Here is a 21,456-nt window from a genome sequence, read left to right as displayed (position 1 = left end):
CAGGATTTTCTGCAGCATTTTCCGCCACTGGATCATGCTTTCACTTTCTCCAGTGCTGTCACAGCACTAAAATGAAGTGTGGAGATAGGAAGGCAGTGTGAGATTAGGCTTTCACCAACTCAAGGGATCTGCATTTGTAGAACAGCCAATAGGAGCGGCCTATGACCTATGATTGGCCAAAGTCTCCCGTCACGAGCTAGAGTTTCTGAAGCCTGAAAACAGAGCCAAGAGGAGGTGCAGGAGTCCTCTCAGACCACTTGAGTTACAATATTCTGAAATGTTATTAATGAATTTTTGCTCAATGGCCGACAGAATAAGCTGCCTACTACAGCTTTAATTTGTGTAGAAAATGTTTATCTCTGAAACATGATCTTCTTTAAAAATCTACCGCATGACACTGAATACAAACATTCTGCATGTTGCATAACCTTCTACAGGTATATCGAGTTCAGCCTTGAAATTATTTAACTATAACATTTGATTTTATCCCGTAACTCAACACCCGACTACTGAGTCCTGTTTTACTCTTCTTGTGGCAACATTCTGTATTTCTTTGGCTGTTTTTACTGATATTTTTTGTGAGTTTGATTCATACCTGCTCTGAACTAGTATGTTCGTTGTTCAGGAAATAGCCTTACTAGGTCTCACACATACTCACTCACCTCAAGAGGACTTTGGTGCTTGTGGACTCACCAGATTTGCTCATGTAGAGTCAGACACTTGAATTGGAACTTGTTAGCGTGAATGCACCTCCCAGTCATGTAATATAAAGTGTCCAGTGTTTATTCTTTAGATCCTTAAAAACGAAATTGAACCTCCAAAATTAGGGTGCAAACAAAAACCAAACAATGCACATTCAAATACATGTCATGATAACAGTTTTGTCCACACAAGAAGTAAGCCTCTGTGGACAAAATCTTGCCCTTACACCCACTCAATCCTCATTTTATAGTATGTTGTAGCATACCTCATAACTGAAAATACACTTTGTACGGGGGTGAACTGGTGAGGTGTCCACTATAATATTCCATCGGGAGTGTCTATAATAACAACAAATAGAGCATGTAACTCTTGCATGGGTGCAGAGAGGCCTGGTTATCTTATATAATAGCTATACTGTCAATGTGAGCTCAAAACTCCCATGCATTACCTTGGCAACAACAACTATAGTCCATTAGCAATGCACATCACAGTGTGATCAACATGAGGTAATGCAAAACCACAAGATGTGAATGTATGTAACCAGTATGTGCTACCATAAAGTACAGTGTGAGAAACTAATAGGAAAGGTAACTCTGGGGATTGAACCAGAAGAGGTGAACATATATTTTGATGGAGGGGCACCTTTGATGTGGAGGTCAGGGTGTTGGATGGTCAGGTAGCATGTCCACTTCCTCTTCCCTCTGCTAACTCAGGCCATTACCATGATTGCTCCCTAGCCTTGACTACACCACTGTTGCCATGATCTTTTAAAAATGTTGGCATTGGATGCATAGGCACCCGAGCAACGGAGCAAGTGGGAAAAATGCATCCCCATTATTCAGTTAGGGGGAGAAAAGTTGTGGTATTGCTACCTCACTTTTTATACAGTCCCCACAATCAGATGATAATGTTTCAGCAGCCTATATCAATGATCATTTCAGCTATATCACATATTTAAATAGAATATATACATGAGTCACAGTCTGTCAGTTCACAAAGGTGAGACACGTACCATTTAGCTAAACTGTAATCACAGACTTAGACATCAAACACAGGAAACTTTGCCAGCCTGCTCACCCAGTAGCTCGCTGATTGGACAGGATTCAGCTGTGGAGTTGGGACTTTGCGAGGGAGTCGGATCAAAGAGTCGGTTCTTTAAGTTTAGCAGAGCATAACCATGATCGAACAGAATGTTATCAAGGGTTTTGCTGAATCCTCCAAAATCAACATCCTGTCTGACCTCAGAGCTTGTATTTTCCCACACCTGCCCATTGATCCAGGTGTTGCAAATTTGCTATTAGAAAGCCCATTTTCAAATGGTAGAATAACATTTAATGTACATTTTAACAGTGTGAATGTAGACAGTATCTCTTGATTTCACAAAAAAAAAAAAAAAAAAAAAAAAAGATGTTCCAGAGTATCCTGGTTAAACGGCTTCTTGGCAGGAAGAAACTGAAAGATTTTAACTATTCAGAAAAAAGAACTTGAACTCTTCTCACAAAATAGTTCATGGCATGAACATGCAGCAAATCATTCAGTGATAATAAACAGTGGCTTCCTGGCCATATAGTCTCAAACCGTCTCAAAGGAACCCACTGCACTTTGTGTGTGTGAAATAAAAGCTCTCAGATATTCTCTAGGTACTGTAATTAAAGTCGACCTGCTCCTGCTCTCCTGATGATCGGAGACAATGTATGATAGGCCAACCTTGGTGCTCATCAAAGCGCAGCATCTGTTCCAGCCCAAAGCTATATTATGTGTTTTCCCTCTCTGTCCCATTAGTGCCGGCTTTAATTATCAGAGCCAGGAGAAAGAGATGATTTACCCGTCAACCTCTGCAAACATTATTATTATTTGCAGCTTTGCTATTTTATCCTCTATCCAAACACTTGACTCTAATACATGTCTTAGGAGTGTGCATGCATTTGTTATCATGTTTGTATAGATTTACAGCAGTATTAGTGCTGGAGTTATTGTTGGGAGTGTAGGTGGGTGTGTTGGTTGCTGAATTGAGGCACAAATTATATCCAAGCCACTCGTTCAGGTATTAACACGCGTCTCACGACATGGTAGGATGCTACTGTATTTGTAGCAACCAGTAGCAGGCCAGAAACAACAGAAACAGCACGCAGTGAAAGCTAATCAAAGATTTATTTGGCCAGGTAATTTGCATCTGATTACTGCTGTGATGTCCTGAGTTAAGAGGATGATTTTTGAAGTTTCACCTGCAATTTTTCCTGCAAACCGCACTGCCAGCCTCTTGTTATGCAGCCCATGTGAATGATGCCATCTGCTCATCATCATTTAAATGTTTTTGTCTGAGCCAATTATGTTCATTAAGAATGCTAGACGGATCTGAGGCCACGCTGTGTGCCAACTACCACGTCCATGTCCTGGACTAACCCCTGAAGTCATAGGAACACACGCACACACACACACACATACACAAGGAGAGCCAAATCAGGGTCACCATTTTTTCATCAGGTATAAATAATCAAAATCGAACATTATTTCTCTCCGATGCAATAATATCCTGATCTTCAGTAGAGATTGCATATATTAGGCTACAAGACCTCTCTCTCCCCCTGTCAATCGCTTTGTGAGCACACACACATTCACACGCTCATACACAGAGAAGCAACCACAAAACATCAGTAGTTTCTTGGATTTGGTATCAGGCTGCTTGTTTAAGATGTGGAGCGGTGTAATGTCAGTGAGATCGGTAGCAGGGATAGATTTCATTTAGATAAAGCTTCTCCACTAGCTGCTGAAGTAAATGTATTTCAGGTGATAAAAAGAGCAAATCTTGTTCTGTAAGTCTCTGCTTGCCACAGAATTTGAATGCGAATGGAGTGCACTCTGGAGTATTGAGAAAAGCATGTATTTGTCCCCTTGTCTGCTTGGGTGTGTCTGTTTTTTGCTGTGTGTTTCTGTATCTGCGTGCTTTTCAGGGAAGAGCTCTTTGATGGAAAGCTGCCCATGGATGAATAATACCCTTACTCAATTTCTGTCTCACTGACTCTTGTCTCTATTCGGCGGATGGCAGTGCAGCTTTTCCTTCCGCTCCACACACTGCAACACGCAGCGGCCCCACATTGACTCTCCCTATATAACAGCTCAGCCAGGAAACTTTTTAAATCCAACTTTTCCTTTTGGACCTCTCTGTGTTGTTGTCATCTGTGTTTGTAGTTGTTTTTCCTTTCAAATAGTGGTTCATTTCCAGGCAAGATGACAGGATAAAACCAGCAAGGCCTATAAATAAGATATTTTACTGTTGGCCTCATTCTAGACAGATTCCTGTCAGCTTTTTGCTGTTGTGCCTTGACCAACCATTCTCCTGTTCAGTCCAAGGCATAAAACCGTTCGAACAGCAGATGCCTTTATGTTCTGCATAGCAACATGCTTTTTTAACTCTTGAATCTGACAACATGGACATACACATTTTTGACACACATACACAGAATGACAAGAATAATCAGTATTTATACAACTGACTCATTTATAAATGCGACATGAGAAGAAAGTGTAATAAAGGAGGTCATTTCATGACGTTGTAGCCCAACTCTCTGTTAGGGGTGAACGACTGGTTTGCTGTACCTGGTAATACATCAAAAAAGTGTTGGTAGATAAATACAGAAGAAGCCATTGTAAGGGTTAAATCTTGCTGATTCTTGAGTTCCACTATGGCGGCAGTAACCATCCCTCTAACATCACTGCTTACTGTGATGATAGTGGGTACTTCCATAGGTTTCCATAGCAGTAAATAAAACAAGTAATCAGGTAAATTATACAATTCAAATCTTGGAAAGTCATGAAACCATTGTGGTTTACAGTGAGGCATGAGGTAAAATGTTTTTAGTCGTGACAGTACAAGCTTTCAAGGTGATTGAACACACAGTAGTAGGTCTGAGAATGAGTAGAATGATAATTTCTTACAGCAGGAAATAGAGGTTGATGCCATTCAAGGATGTATCCAAAGAACAGCTGTTAATAAGTAAACATCAATCTGCTTTCTAAACTTCTACAGATGAGTACGTGAAGTCACTGCTGAACATGCTCGGGGTGAAAAAAAGCAGTGCAAAAGAGAATCCAGAGAGAGGAAGATGAAGTAGTAGACACTTGGGTGGAGGCAGAGGTCAAGCAGAGGAAGAAAGGGATGGCGAGGGGGAGTCGGGGGTGGTCTTTTGGGTCCGATTCTGCCAGTGTTCGGGGAGCGAGGGCAGCTGCGTTCCACACCCAGAGCACTGAAGCTGAACTAACGAGAATGTAATGGCCCTCCATCAAGCACTCCACTAGCTCGCCAGTACGAGTACACACGCTCATGCACACACAATAGCACATATTCAGCTTTCACTGTAAATAAACATCTGCTCACAGACTTTAATTATTAGTTATATTATTAATAGTGATAATACTAATAATCATTTTAAAGGTTAGACCAGACTGTATAAAAGCTTACTACACATGCATGCAGACTTTGTCTCTTACACACACACACACACACACAATTTACAATTTACAATCGCACCCTTCCTGTATCATGTACCGTGTACCACGTATCTCCAAATTTGAAAACTCTGAAGAATCCTGAAGATAAATAAACAGAGCTGCTTTTTGGAGCATATCAAAAGCTGACTTACACAGATACGTGGTTCTTGCATATAATGATCTCATAGAATATGATGCATTGCTGCAGATTAAACTACCCAGCAGTGTATAAAGAAGCTGAAATTAGCTCAACCTCAAACATCTACAGCAGTAAAACGCAACATACACATTACTGCAGCAGTAATATTACTCCACCAACATCATATATAATAGTAAAATACTGACGGGAACACTTACTTTGATGCTTTAAGTACATTTTCACATAAAGGATCTGAATGCTTCTTTTGCCACTGCGTACTGTATATTCATTACCGCAAACCTTTGCACATGGACAAACCGCGGACTGCATTTAAATAAAGAAAGGAGCAGCAGCAACATGGAGGATCGAAGCTCTGTGCTGTGAGTCTCGAACGTGCCATCATCACAGCGTTGTTAAGTGACACGTTAAATCAGACACAGGTCGGTGTACCTTGTGCTACGGATAACACTAACTTCTTGTGCTCAGTGAAAACTGATATTTGCCAATTGTGGCCAATTATAATGACGGAATACATACATGTTAAACTTTACCACACTGCAAGCATTTAATTAAGTCCTCCTCAACGGGTCCACCACGCTTTAGCTCTGCCAGTCTGACTAATGGTGAGAGATGAGAGCTAATGATATTAACACGTGCTTATTCCCATGCACATCCACGTATACTCATTCACACTTTACTGTCACCAAAGTCTAACAGTAACAAGCACTGCGAATCCAGCCTGATTCAATTAGGGAAGGATTAAGCAGAGCCGCTGATATGAAGGCATGCGATGTAATATTAAAACATCAGTGGTGGAGGTGCTGACCTCCTGCAGCATTGTGCAGGAGCAGGGAGCAGAGGGAAACACCCAGTGCCCTGACCTTGCTGGCGTCTCATTGCTTGACACATATGTCCTCCAGCAATGAGATCACTGACAGCTCATTGAGTCTTAAATGATGTGGCACGATCTGGCAGGACCTGGCTGCACATGCTCTTATCTGGCTAGCCAGACACACAGAGGAACAGAAACACACACTCTAAGGCTCGGATGATTATTTTCCTTTAATTGTCGCACAAAAGTCTGCATGCTCTAGAAATATATAGCATATATATCCCCATCTCTTGTGCAAATGTTGCATGCAACAGCCGTCAAAGTGGACACAACCGCCGTCATGTTGTCTTGCTGTCAGCTGGATTAACTAATGACTCAAACCTTAAAAGGCTGGAGATGTTACTTGCCTTGTAATGGAGTCTGGCCTTCAGATTCTGTACTGCTCTAAAAGGCTGATAGATAAATAAATAAACTAGTAGCACATAAGACATGGAATTTATTACCTGTCCAGCTAATTAAATGGCTAAAGATATATAGACGCAGGAGAGAGTGAGATGAAAGTGGGATGAGGGGCCGAGTGGAAAAACACAAGAGAGGCGAATTGCTGCATCTGATAAATTTCCCTCCCTTCCTCGTCCTTCCTGCACGCACACGCGCGCACGTGCACGCACGCGCTTCACTGTGACAAGTTGCTCGGCTTGTGATGTATGTGGGTGTGTGTTTGTGAAGGAGTGCAGATGTGCATGATGATGCATGTCCGTCTGTTGAAGAGGTCTCAGGCATAGCGGGCACGCATCCAAGCATCCATGACTTATCAGTATTCAAAGCAGCTCCAACAGGCTTTTATAAACAGAGAGGAAAAAAATAAATCAAATTATGAAGCAATGTTCTGCCAAATGGACTAGAAATGGCTTGTTAGGCATTTTGCTGGTTATTTGCCATTTGACCATCGCGTATGCACAAGCAGATTCCCAGGTGACAATGTCTGTTTCAGTCAAAACTGTTTTGTCCAATTATGCGCCACAGTACTGAGGGGTGCGTCCTGCTCATTTACTCCTAATTCCTCCTTAAACTCCTGTTGCGATTGTGGCCAGATTGTTTTCAAGGTTACCCTCCACCCATGATTCAATTTGCTCCGGTTCTTTTTTTTTTCCACACTGATCCCGTTGTCGTGGCCCGAATGGACATGTTAGAATGCAAAAAAGGTGGCCAGCACCAAGACGGAGTATTGACATGTAAATTGCTAATTTGGGGGGGAAGAAAAAAAAAAAAAGACAATGCCATGAGGCTCAGCTGGTGAAAAAGGCAATCCCACTTCCATTAGGCCTCTCTCTTCTCTCCTGCAGTGAGGCGGCTGTCCTGTCGTCGTGCTCCTATCAATGACTAATTTAAAAAGAGGTATTACACTCAACTGGTTACCAGCTTGATTGAGACCAGAAGGCTTCGTCTTGCACTAATTTCTCTTTGATGCCTCTCTCTCTTTTACTCTGTGGGCCAGACCTTTAGCTAACCTTTTCCTAACCTCTTTCACTTCAGTCTCTCGCTCATCAGCCAAATAACAGATGACTTTGGTCCAAAAGATGGGACGCTCTCTCTGTGTATGTGGACATGTTTGGTGACCACCCAGGCAAAACCCAGTGGGAGACAGAGCTGTGTTATGTCATGAAGGGTTTGAAGAGGGTGGGGAGTGACCGCCGGATACGCTTTGACGTGGATGCTGACTGACTCGAAACAAAACTGAGTGAGGAGCAGGAAAAAAAAATATTGACGTCCAGCTTTTCCTCATATGACGTTCGCCTGCTGCGATGAACACCGTCAGAGCTGCTCTCTGTCTGTCTGTCTCTTTCATCTCAGCAGACATCTGAGATGAGGGAGGGCGGAGAGAGAGAGCACAGGAGATGAAATGATGTCGACCTGGGACAGCTCTGATGTTTCTGCCGAAGCCACCTATAGAAACAGACAGTGCTGATTTTTACAGACATAAAACTAGACATGCACACCCCCACACCTCTGCTCCATCAAGACTTTCAAGTACTACAAGAGCCAAGATAAAAATCAGGGCTACTGGATTTCTTTTCTCCACTTTTTTTAAGCATATTATATGATATTTGCATGTTTTTAAAAGACTGTAATAGAAGACTGGTATCAACGTTTAAAATGTTTGAATGCACCAAATGGTAGCCTCCCCTCCTTAGACTCTAACAGTTGCCTGTGGGTCATTGCAGTGTTAATTGGTCCGCCTGTCTCTGTAGACAACTGTTACTTTGCACTCATGCCACAAATCATTGGAAATCTAAGATTCTTGTGGTTTGATGGATGCAAACCATTTCAAGATACAGTCACATCGCAGGTACAATCAACCCCAATAATGAACAAAAATCTGATTGTAAAATTGAGACAACTCATCAGTGAAGTCTCGTATGATCCTACAATCGATAACTCTCACTCAAAAACAGTCTGGTTACACTGGCAAAGGTCTAGATGATCCAGAAAAATATTTAGTCTAAATCTCTATAATAATTCATGGAAAGATGATTTATCATCTCAAATTAGCCGGCAGAGGTGCCTCATTTTCTTTGTTGTAACTCCAGTATACATTCGCTCAGAGGTGAAATGTTAGTCACTCGACCACGTAGAATCTTCCATTTAATCTCTATAATGCCAGTTTATCATATAACTGAATGACCGTTGAACCTTGTTGTGCTATCTATTGTGCAGTCCTGTTTAACATTAGAGGAGACAACCTGAAGGCTTGTGTGCTTTCATATCATTTAACCTTGGATGAAGTTTCCTCCCTAAGGCTTGGTATTGTGACAAACTGAAATAAGTATTCATACAACACAAAATAAAATAACAGCCTTGAACCCTGTTCAGGGTCAGCCTTCTAGTATCAAACTCTGGTGTATGAGCTCTGTACTTTCAGCTGAAACTTACTCAGCGCTGTATACCTTCTTATAATACAAAGACAAGTTTGTCCCGTCATCTTTTATACAAAAGTTTCTCACAGGAAATAAGATGTTTTCCACCACGTCTAACAAGAGTCAACACGAACCTGCGTTGAAAGGAAGTGCCTGATTCTCTTCTTTTGTATAAAGATCAAGCAAGTTGCAACTGATTGTGCTGATGATTGGCACAAATTCAGTGCAAATAGGGATATTACACAGGGTTTTGAATGATAAATATGGTAAATGGCCTCAATATGAATACAGCCTAAATATGAGGATCCAAAATGTGAATATTAAGGCCTGAATATAAATATAAATATTTATCCAGATGAATATAATAAATTGACTTTTTTGGAATAATGACTGAACATACCATGAGAAAAACATATGCAAAATATTCAGTTTCTGTTGTATTGTTGTCAGTTTTTATTGAACTTAGACTAGAGCAAAGGTTTCATGCTATGGTCCCATTGTTGTTTTCCAGCTAGTAAGGCCCAGTTATAGTCATCTGCAAGCATCTATCAAAAAAAAAAAAAAAAATCTATATATTCATGTGGAAATAAAAACCATCTACTTCAGTGTGTTCAAACTCCTTTTGCTCAATGCATGTAGCACTTACAGTGATTCTGACTGCTGGGGATAAAAAATCAGAGTGTTGCATTTCAAAAGAGACCAAAACCATGCATGTGCTCCAAGTGGTTCAGCTTTAAATGTAAAAAAAAAAAAAAAAAAAAAAAAAAAAAAAATCCATTTTAGGTCAATTTGACAAGAATGGTGAAAGTACAGTAACTTAGCATTCTGGCCATGTCCTGTGCATGCACTGCATTGCATGTACTTTACTTTTCACATCATAAATGAAGAACCAAACCAACTGTAAATGTACACTGTTGAGCCTTTTGTCACTAATGGTAGCATAAATCACATGTATAATCATTGATTGTTCTTTCGTTAATGAAAGATGGCCATATGTTAATCACAAGGTCCAATCCATTATGTGTTTTGGCCTTCTCATGGCTTTATGTAACATATTATCACTCTATGTTCACATATAAGACACAAAAGTTTTTAAACAGTAGAAAAATGCTGATTTGACGAAGAACGTGGCTGTTGTGGGTATTTACACAATTAGAGGGGCTATTATACACCATCAGAAGTGTTCGAATAGCTTTAGAAACCCCATCCCCCTCACAATGTCCCGATGTCAGAATTAGGGGGGTTGTGTCCAACAACATCTGTAGCACTCTGAAACTGACTGTCAGACATTAACAGCCACTTAATGCAGTGTTTGGCCAGCTGTGTGGAGGTGAGAAAGTGAACAAAGTGAACAACCAATGCAACACTATGAGTGCCTTCCAAGAGAGACTGTCTGAAAGTGTGCGCACTGACAGAACCTCCATACTCAACTGATTTCAGTGCATTTCATGTAGTTGCTTCACAATAAAAGCCCTCATCTGATTCATCTATGCAAAGCTTTTAATGTGGAACAAGAGCAGTAGAAAGTGATGGTTTAGAGTTAGCAGTAACTTAACACAGCAGAGGCTTTCCCATTGCTGGTCTATGATTAGTGAAAATGGACAAATCAAAACAGACTTGACAGCCGAAATGCTTTGCAATCAACTTGAGATGGAAAGATAGGCAGGTCAATTACGACTGACAAGTTGATGACCCCTTCTGCAAAGAAGATGTCAAAATGACGACAAGCTGCTGGCTGCAACAAAACAATCCACATTCACAGTGCAGTGAATCAGTCATTAACACCCTAATCATTAATGTCTGTTTTCCTAAAATCCATTAAAAACCCTTCTGAAAACCAAAGAAGTCAATGCACCAAGTGTTTGTTTTTAAAACTGCTGCTAATTTGCAATGCTGCCAGCAAAGTGTTGCTGATGAACACGTATGGTTTGAGAGCTGCACTCAAATGAATCGCTTGATCTCATGACTGTGAGCTGAATGAGTGCATGGCAAATGCCAGCACAATTAGGACATGCTTTGAGTCTGCAGTCATGCTTCATTTTCTCACTCTCCATTTACAAATAATATAAATGAGTCATAACTATCATACTTGCCGGCGCCGTGACTTGTTAATTGCTCTCTGGATTACAAAGCCGAACCCCCTCCCCAGCTTGTGTGCAATCATTGACATGTATGAGGGAAACTGATGACTCTCGTACCAATTAGCATCCAAACACGTGTTGTATGGAGCTTTAAGCTTTGTTGGCCCTGCCATCGTGTCTAGCAGGCTCTGTAAATTGCCTGGGTAAATTTGGCCAGCATGTCAATGCCTCAGTGGTCTTGTTCAAACAGTTAGTGGGCCATGCCTCGAGTGTTTGAAGGGGAGGTAAGACTGGAGGCAGAGGGCTTCTTGGCTGGTTTCTTCCCCTGGCCTGTCTTCCTCTGTGTAATTTTGCATCGCAGGGATTCAGACGCTCTCCTTTGTGTTACCTTTGACTTGTGGCGAGCAGCAAAAGAGGGCCACCACATTTTTTTTTTCTTCAATGTCCTTTTTTATGATAATTATGGGTTTGTAATGTTGGCCCTGGCACCACATTTTACAAGGGTACTGGCCTTTTGCAAGTCTAAAGCTAAAGATGTGATGTAATTGTAAACAAAATAATAGCACTTCTATTTAAATTCAAAACAGAAAATGTATTGACTGGCTTTTGATACACTGATTAACACATACAACACTCTTAATCTTAGCTTAAGTAAAGCTTAAATTAAACTGTCCAGACATGTATTATTGATGTAAAAGCATAAGCAACATCAATGCCTGGAGGTACTTTTGAGATCTGAATTAAGTAGGTTTAATTTGGTTTATCCCTTAACTGTACTCAAAGGTTTTCATGTAGACACTTATTCTGCTTTACCATAATCTTAATAAAAAAAAAGTGTGCACATGTTTTTCAAAGTTGCAAAATGATCTCAGTTGACATTCGTCTACAATTAGGAAGTTCTTGATGTTTACAGTTCCATGTCAGTGTAGAATACGGAAAGAGAAACCTAAAATCAAAGTTTGAGCCTCTCAGAAAGATGACAGAAAAATACATTGTGAAACCACACACACACACACACACACACACGCATACAAATAATCAACCTGAAAGATAAACTGTGTGAGAATCCTCGTCTAATCTGCCAGGCTCAATGGCTCCATCAGGACAGGAGTTCATTAGGGAATATGAACTAAACAGCAGCTTAGCAGGGAAACATCTGATCAGAGACGAGCTGATATAATGTGAGTGCCCATGAAGGAGGTACAGATGAATCAGCAGGCAGAGACAGAATTCAGCTCAATAAAAGGTTCTGCATATTCAAACAATGGCCAACATTTGTGGTGCTTTAGTAGCTCAACCTTTTTTTTGTGTGGGTGGATAAAGAGTTTGAACGGAGACTGCAAGTGAAAACTCTGATTGTTAAATCTTTTGCAACAGCATTTTTGATGTGTCCTTCCGCTGCACGTTAATGTCACCTATAACTTGGCAAACTTCTTATGTTCGCTCTTCTTCATTTGTCCTTGTGCTCAAATAGAGATCCAACAATAATGTCTCCTCCATTATAATTTTACTTTTCTGTGGCGAGACAGATGGGAAGGCTGCTTTTACTGTGCAAGTTTATGGCGTGAATATTTACCCACAGCCCTATCATGACTGTCATACAACTGCATGATCATTAAAATTCAATTAGATGGAAGTCGCAAAGTGCAAATGACACCAATCTGCTTCCAATGAGGATTTCAGTATTCTGAGATACAAAAAACAGGAAAGAAATTAAGATACTGTTGCTTGGAAGTCATGAAGACTTTATGAGGGTTTATTCAAGCCATACAGAAAAAAAACAGTTATGGATATTGTTTTACTTACAAAAGGTGAATCATGTTTTTGGGTCTTGTTCTGCACTTCATTGGAGTGGCTCAAGGCTGAAAGTTGCATAAAATTGCTAATTCTCAACACCCTCACCAACAAAATTGTGTAGAGATTTTACTGTCAGTAGACGCTCTTCAAGAAGGTAGGGCATGTAAATGCACCTGTTCATTTCCAGCTTTTGCCTCAAAGTCCTGCATTTTTTCATGTCAGCAATAGTTCAGCATCATGGCTAAGTGTCTACAGCCACACCAGCAGGTGCACAAGGCTCTACTTCACTTTGAGCTAAATGCTAATGCCAGCGTGCTAAAATACGGACAGTGAAAATTCTAACGTGTTTGGTATTTGGCAGGTACACGTATGTATGTTGACCATGTTGACCATTCTTAGCTAACTCACACGAAGCACTCTGTACAGCTAATCCTGATGAGAATGCCGTTACTTTGGCAATATTTGGTCATGAACCAACACATTGGGTGGATTACAATTTTCATCTGATCATGTTGACAAGTTCAGGGATTACCAACCGATCACATTTCATCCTGAGGGGGCAACGAATGTGCGTACCAAATTGAATGTCAATCAGTTCAATAGCTGTGGAGGCATTTCACTCAAATACACAAACGTTAATCTCATGGAGGAAAAGTCAGGGGCTCACCAAAGTCGTACCTTGTGTGAGTAACATGGATATCTGTACCAAATTTCAAGACAATTAATAATCTTTCAGATGTGTCAGTCTGTTCCAAAGGATGACATCTCAAGAGCCCCGTCGCTAGTGTTGCTAATGATGCAGAAAAAGACCATGAAATAAATAGAGTCTCTGCAAGTTTGCACATTTCGACATCATAAATTTTGTCAGCTATTCCATTTTTCTCACATGAAATCAGGTTTGATACTTCTAGGCTTTGCTGCCAGCACCCCAGACAATATCATATGTCATCTGCTGATCTGAAGTGAAGTGCAGTAGTGAGACACAGGTGTTATCGCTCCCTTTATCACACTGTGGCACATTAACATCCATCCAGATCTGTTCTCATCCACACTCTCATAACACCCTCTTCACACACCCTTAATCTTATCTACGCTGTAAAGAGCCGAACAGGCAAATCCTAAAAGAGTGTTTGTTGTAGTTTATGTGTGAGTGATTATATTATTATGAGTGAACTAAAATTAATGCATCTCCACACACGTGGAATCACCCAGTTAAGAGTCTGGAGCAAACCTTGATATCCTGGTGTTTTTTCCAGTTATCCCAGAAGCACCTCACCCCGAACATAACCATGCATCATACAATAGTATTCTGCCACATTGCTGCATGAGATGTAGTTATTGCCATGATAAATAAATGTAGACCTCTCCCGGCAGCTTCTATCGCCAGGAAACCGACTGCAGCCCCGTTCTGAATTTCCCTCGGCTAAACGAGAGTGCAGTGTGTCCACGCAGGGAATGCTGTGCAGAGCTTCACTCCTTACTCTACTTTACCCCTCCCACCACAACCCATCTTTCTTCCAACTCGAATATCTCTTTATCCAGCTAATGCTAGCTCCTAAAATCATTTTTGTGTCTCGCTTAACCCTCAACCTCCTATGTCTTACTTAATCTTGCAGTTATGTGCAAGATTTGACAGTTGACTGTCTTTCTCCTTATAAATCCACAATTAGATTATGCCCAAACAGTTTAAATCAGGTGGGGGGACGAGATACGCCATGGGCACTAGCGATGGGCCCGGCCTCCACTCATACTGCCAGCTATGACAAATAGATGTGGGGAGGCTTTGGCTCTGATAAATGCGGCAGGATGGCTGAAGTGCTGCATTACAGATCTGTTAATCTGCCTCAGTCTTGCACCAGTGAAAAAATACAAGGAGATGGAGTGCTTTTATAGATATTATGTAAACCTTGGTGGAGATTGAAGAAAAGTGTTTTTGAGAGGAAAAGGAGGGGCTGTATGCTTTGTGCGTACAGAGGAATTTCATTCCGGCTGTCCAGAGTTAAAGAGCTTTAAATGACCCTCTCGGGTTTGACCGGGCGGTTCATTACAGCAGTTTCTGTCATTGCACCTTTTACCCTTCCTTCGTCCCTCCCTTCTTTCATCCCTTCATTACTCCAGCTCTTCTCCCAGCACCTTCTTTCTTTCTCTGTTTGCCTCTAATGGCTTTTGCACTGACGGACAGCAGACCTCCTGTTGTCATGCTTGTTAAGCCCATTAAGGCCGGTAATCACCTGCTACTCTTCAGGTGCTCAGCTGTCTGCACACACCGGGCGAAGAGGGTAGGCCGTGTCACTGTAGACACACACACACACACACACTCACACACTCACACCCACCATTCATGCCTTTCTGACTCTTGCAGGGAAGTGTCAGAATTTAAATAGTCTGCTGAAGCTCTCTACCCAAATATAAAAGAATCACACTGTTAGACATGTGCTGCTGGGCAAACTTAATATGAAAAAAAATCAGTTAATTGCAGCTTGGGTCTTATTCCCAGAGTTTTGTCATCTTTTTTAAGTAATTACCGAGCTGTGGGATGAAGCAAGACACACAAGCGGTCTGACAATCAGATTGTTATTATAAAAAAGCAGCGGTAAATAAAAATTCTGCATGTACAAAATTATGGCAAGTAGAGTGGTCCAACGTTGTGCAAGGAAGTCAGTCAATGTGCAGTTTGCCTCACCTCACAGCTCACATTTCTTTTTCAGTTTTGGAAATGGTTAGCATTAGCTCCACCATGTAGCTGCTGGAGCTAACACTGAGGTTAGCATCACAGACATCAGCAGTCTAATTTCAATTCATATTATGTGCTTAAAGCAATATTTCGACATGTTGAGAAGTGCACTTGCTGAGATTTAGATGAGATGATTGATACCGCTCATGTGTCTATAAAGTAAGTATAACGCTGCCACCAGCAGCCAATTAGCTTAGCACAAAGGTTGAAAACAAAACTGTGGGTAGGTTTAAGGAAAGATTTCACGGGGTGTGTCGTATAGTGAAGTGGGTGTGTATGTATATATAGTCTGCTGTAACTTTCTGGGAAACACAGGAAACAACAGATGTTGCGTCAGAGAGTGAGGGAGGAAGTCAGCAAACATGACTAAACACAACATGAACAAAACTTGAATAAATTAGCACATTCATGAACATGATTTCTGTCAAGCCAGACAGATGTTCATCCACTATGTTTGTTGTTCAGCAGTGAAGACAACAACTCCCATGATCCCATGCTATTTCATGAAAGCATCAACCAGCCTGGTCTCATTCCCAGAGGGGTATTTTATATTTTTTTTATTTATCTATTTTATCTCTGGACAGAGCCAGGTTAGCTGTCCAGGTTAGCTCCTTGTCTGTCTGCTCAGTGAAGCTAACTGGCTGTTGGTACTAAGTTCATCTTGACTGTACAGACATGCAAGTTTTATCAAAATGTCAAACTATTCATTAAAATAATGGTATGTGATTAGCTGACTGTTCATGTTTTAGTACCCATAAGACAATAATGCAGGTTGCATGAAGTCAAAATACACTCGTCTGTTCTGATGTGTTTTAAACATGCCTGTGCCGCACCTGTATACGACAAAGCTTGGCAGATACATAAATGCACATCTGAGCATGGACATACTGAGAATGAATAAACCTCACCTAATTTCCAAGGTTCATAACAAATTAAGTAAACAGCAATTTATGCAGTACATTCAGAGACGCACAACAATAGCTCTAAGCCAACACGATATTATACAGCAAACGAGCAGGGAGCTGCACATACCCTCAAAATTTGTTTGTTTTTTGATCATTTCTTGAAGTGGGAGTTAGTCGGCTCCTCGTGTAACAATTCCCACTGTCCATTTGTCCCTGTTTTGTTTGTCCAATAACACAATGTGATGGAGATTTTTTTTCCCAATCCCCCTGCCCTACAGTTTAATTAGAAATCGCACTGTGAACACTCTTGAATCTTGAGCATTGTTGCTCCTTGTCTGTAATTGCCTTTGCAGGTGTTTCCAGCATCCCCAGAAAGCAAAGGGGGTCTTTAGGGGCACGTTCATTATCCCAACACACTTTGCAACTGTTTATAATGGCTCGCCTGCACCTGTGCTGTTACTTAGTGATAAGTGACTCAAGAGCATTAGCTGTAATAATGAGCTGTTTCCTTGCCTTACTTTCCATTCTCTCCTCTTTTCTTTGTCTCTTGCCATCGCCTCGATGTGGTTTACTCTAACCTGAAGCCAGAGGGTTGGTCAAATCGGTTAGTTAGACACCGCTTAATGTGTTTGTATGGCAGTTCAGTAAAAGCACGCTAACCAGAGTTTCAACAGCTTGAAAGCCACCGTTTATCATGGGGACAATGATAAATGTACTATAAAGCCTTAATTAAAGCTCATTAAAACACAATGCATGTTTGAATGCAATGTGAAATGAGGTTCAGATTAAATCACCTAATTTTCAAACAGCTCCAACTGTCAAGAGTAAGACGAAAAGACCAGTGCATTTGATCAGTTCCAGCTCTTCCATTATTTACACTGTTTTCTTTTTCTATGGTGCTAACAGGAAAGAAAATTAGGGAGCTTATTGCGCACTGCCCCCATTATAAATCTAAACTAAGAGATGGGAGATTAGTCAAAGGGAGGCCTAATGGACGCCTGCTGCCAATTGCATTTAGGTGTGTGTTCTTGTGTGTTCCTCAAATGTGTGGACAGTAATATTAACACCACTGTATTTGCAGCTACATTACGTTCAAAACTGTCATATGTGCCCCTTCATATTTGTGTTAGAAAACCCTAACTCACACTCATGAGTCTGTTTCCCCTTTAAAGAAACATACAAATATTAAGATAGATAAATAAAATATAAAGTAGATCAAGATATTCTGTGAGAACTAATTGGGCATCGCCTTGTGTGTTTCAATTAGAATTCACAAGCCACAGATCAAACGCCATGGGGAGTGTGGACACATCTTATCAAAGACAGTGATGTGAAGCATGTGGTGTGAGATGAGAAACAAAGAGACAGGGGCTTTGATTAAATGAAAGGGAGGAGGAAAATAAAGAGGAAAATAGAGGAACCTTGAGGAAATCAAGGCACTTAGAGAAAAACAGGAACTGATGAAGAGAGAGAAAATTGAAGGTCAGAGCTTCATTTAGACTTCAATCTGCTACATCGAAAGGTTGTAGGCGCTGCAATTACCTAGCATGCAGAGTGGGCTCCAAAATCCCCGACACCCTTGATACTCTAGTTCACAAAGCTGAGCACAGAGAAAGGTGAATGTCATTAAAATGGTAATTGTTCTGAGCAAAATTTGATTTTGATATGTACTCTCTCATTCTCTAATTAAATGGCCAATGATTGCAGGTCCCCACCTCTGTTGCAAACTCCTGACTCCCGTGTATTCAAGTCAGTTCTCAGTAGCTCGTATGGAGATGACTCACCTGTCTCACTGCTTGTTCTATTATTGTCCTGTACACACTTTTGGGGAATTAGCGTCATAAGATTGCTGCTACAAAATCAGGCTGCTTTGTACAATTTATATCTCCCAATGTACCACTGTTAGTCGAGTAAACTCCAATATTGACCCGCTGTCTCATTTCAGACACCTTTATTGACTCAACTGCTGTTGATCATCCTGAGACTGCCTGAGCCCAAAAGCCCTATGAACAATTTTCCATCCATTTAGAAAGTTAATTAAGTTAGTTATTTGGTTTGTTAAAGCTACACTGCTTTCTATTAGATCTGCTGTATCCTCTTATGGATTAGGTTTTGATAATTTGCTTGTCCGGAGAGGGAGACTGCACAGATACCTTAATATGGCCAATACAAAGAGATGCTGAGGGAGAAAATTATATTAAAATGTAGCTCATGCATCTAAATATTTGAAGGTTCCCAGTAACCTTTTGTGAAGTCCACCTGCAAGCTGGTCAGGACCTCTCAAGGTTCTAACCAAGCTCCAGTTATGTCGAGATCCTTTTGCATTTGAGCGTTGCTAGTGTGATTGAATGGACCCACATACCAGCACTCGTCTGTGCGCTTGGGTATAAAGTGTGTGACACAGATTGGAGAGTACGAGACTACACTGAGCCACCTGTGTGTATGCAAGCTGTCACCATCAGTCAGCGACAGTGACGTTATTGTTAATAGAGTTGCAAAGTGGAAAGAGCTATTTCGGGTACCCCCGGCTCTGGAAGTCACTATCTTCCACTACATTATCAGGTGACTCATAGTTGGAGCCCCTCCATGGATTGGGAATAAAACTCTCCCAGTTGAATCAGTAGAAAGGATTAACAGCTGTGTTAGGAAATATCTGGTCCTTTGATAGTAAGTCAAAGATACAAGCCTGGTACATCTTCCACTCCTCACATGCATTTTGGCCAAAACAAGCAATCATCAAGCTTGCATTTTCATTTCATGCACCCTTACAGCAGGCATAAAACTGAAAATACAATCTGCAGCTACAAGTTACCGTAGTTGTAGTTTTAGCTTGTTTAATGATGGACTGTTTGTGTCAGTGTGGATGACCTTACGCCAAATTCATAAGTGTAATAACCCCTGATGTATATTATTGAATCATATCACTTGTCATCTGTTTGTACTCTTCTGAACTGGATTTTTGGGATTCATTCAGCCACAAAATGCTGTGGTGCTGGGCTTTCAGAGGGATCATCTTCAAATTGGTGCAATTTCAATGGCATATGGAGGCGGTTTTTGCATTATCTATAAAACTGTACAACGACTTAAGAGGGAGGATTCTCTGAAAACCTGAAATGGAAAAATTCAATATCCAATCATACTAAGGCCTCAGTTTGTTTTAATACAGGATTTGTGAACATTAAGCTCCCATGTGTTATGGGAGGAACATACAGTCGCTCCGAAAGCACACAATCAAAAACAAATTTTGATATCATCAAAATACTGAGCAAGCCACTTTTTCATTGACAATTTATAGAAAACGCTGAGACTACTCACACTGCTTTTTCCACAGATTATGACACATTTTCTTGTCTGTAAAAACACTATAAAAACTCATACCCTCTATGCATGCAGAACAGTTCACTTCAGAATTGCTCAGCTTTGAATGCTTTGGCTTTAATTCATAAAACTAAGTCTTGAAAGCAGCAGATGAACTGCTTTGAACTGAAGCTGTGGATGAGTTTAACAGGAAAAAAGAAACAGCTTTGGGTATGAAAAAAGTCACAGCATAATGGTGGTTCACTTCCATTAAATAGTTTGATTTGGAGGACTTATTGATTCCAAAACACCCACACATTTCAGGATGTTCTCAAACACTTGTGCAGCTGTTCTCACACACTCTTCTGTGCAGCTGCCCTCTTGAAGAATATGAATCATGAACATGTAACACACTGGCTAATCCATACAGCTCATCACATACGCTACACTGCGAACTGTACCACAGCAATTTATACACAACAGTATCCTTAAACTTACACAGCCCTTTAGGCTTTAAAGACATGCAAGGAATGGCTTGATGCTTCCTCTCATTTGAATCAATCACAAATGACCTTATGCTGCTACTGAGCAGTGAGCGAAGCCTTGATTAGGAGTGCCTATGCTTGTTAGCCACAATGTCTGTCTGCTACTCTGCATCCCACACATCCTAATCAGACCTTCACATGTGTACACACGTGTGTAACTTTTCCATGGCTTATTATTATTGTGCACAACAACCTCCACACCTCCGCAATCAATGCAAACCATCCTTGTCTGCTGCCAGTATTAGCCATTAATGAGTTTCTTCTGTCTTCATTTCTGTAAACAACCATAAATACTGCTGCAAGATGTTCAGTGCTGCGTTCATGAAGGGGACTGTGGGTGACAGTAAACAGTCAAAGGTGGCACCTTTGCAATGCAGGGTTTGGTATGGACCTTATGCACATACTGGGATACTTTATTCTAATAGAGTTTGATCACTGCACACTTGAATTGCAATTTCAAATATAGTATATAAGATAAAATGAAAATATGCTACTTGGTAGAAAACATTACTCATTCAGAAATGATTTCCTTTCATATCCTGAAGCATTTTAGTATTTCAAACCTTGTCCACAAGATATACAGTGTAAGTTCAAGTTTAGATTCAAAGTAGCTGGATGAAAAAGTTGCTGTAAACCTTGGTGCTGTAGAAGAATTGTGAAGAATCAAGGCCCTGAATACCTGAATATATGAGCTGGTGATTCCATCAATGTTAAGGGAAAAAAAAAAAAAAAAAGGATATCATACATGACAGCAATCATTCTCAGATCAGGTATATCAAATATAAGATTGAATGAAAGTCAACCATAGTTTCTCTCAACCTTATATCATAAAGTTATTCATGGCTCTCTCGAATATTAAAGGGAAAGACAGCAAGACATGCCTCACAATTCTAATTCCTCAATAATAATATGGATTTATCCTCTTTGTACTTTGCAATTTCTCTTCTTTCACCTGCCATACAGCAAATTCCACAGCATAAAATAGTGAGATCCCTGGTTGAATTTACCATGTTGCCCA

This window comes from Chaetodon auriga, chromosome 17 (assembly GCF_051107435.1).
Source record: "Chaetodon auriga isolate fChaAug3 chromosome 17, fChaAug3.hap1, whole genome shotgun sequence".
Taxonomy (NCBI): Eukaryota; Metazoa; Chordata; class Actinopteri; order Chaetodontiformes; family Chaetodontidae; genus Chaetodon; species Chaetodon auriga.
Note: the sequence above shows the minus strand (reverse complement) of the source record.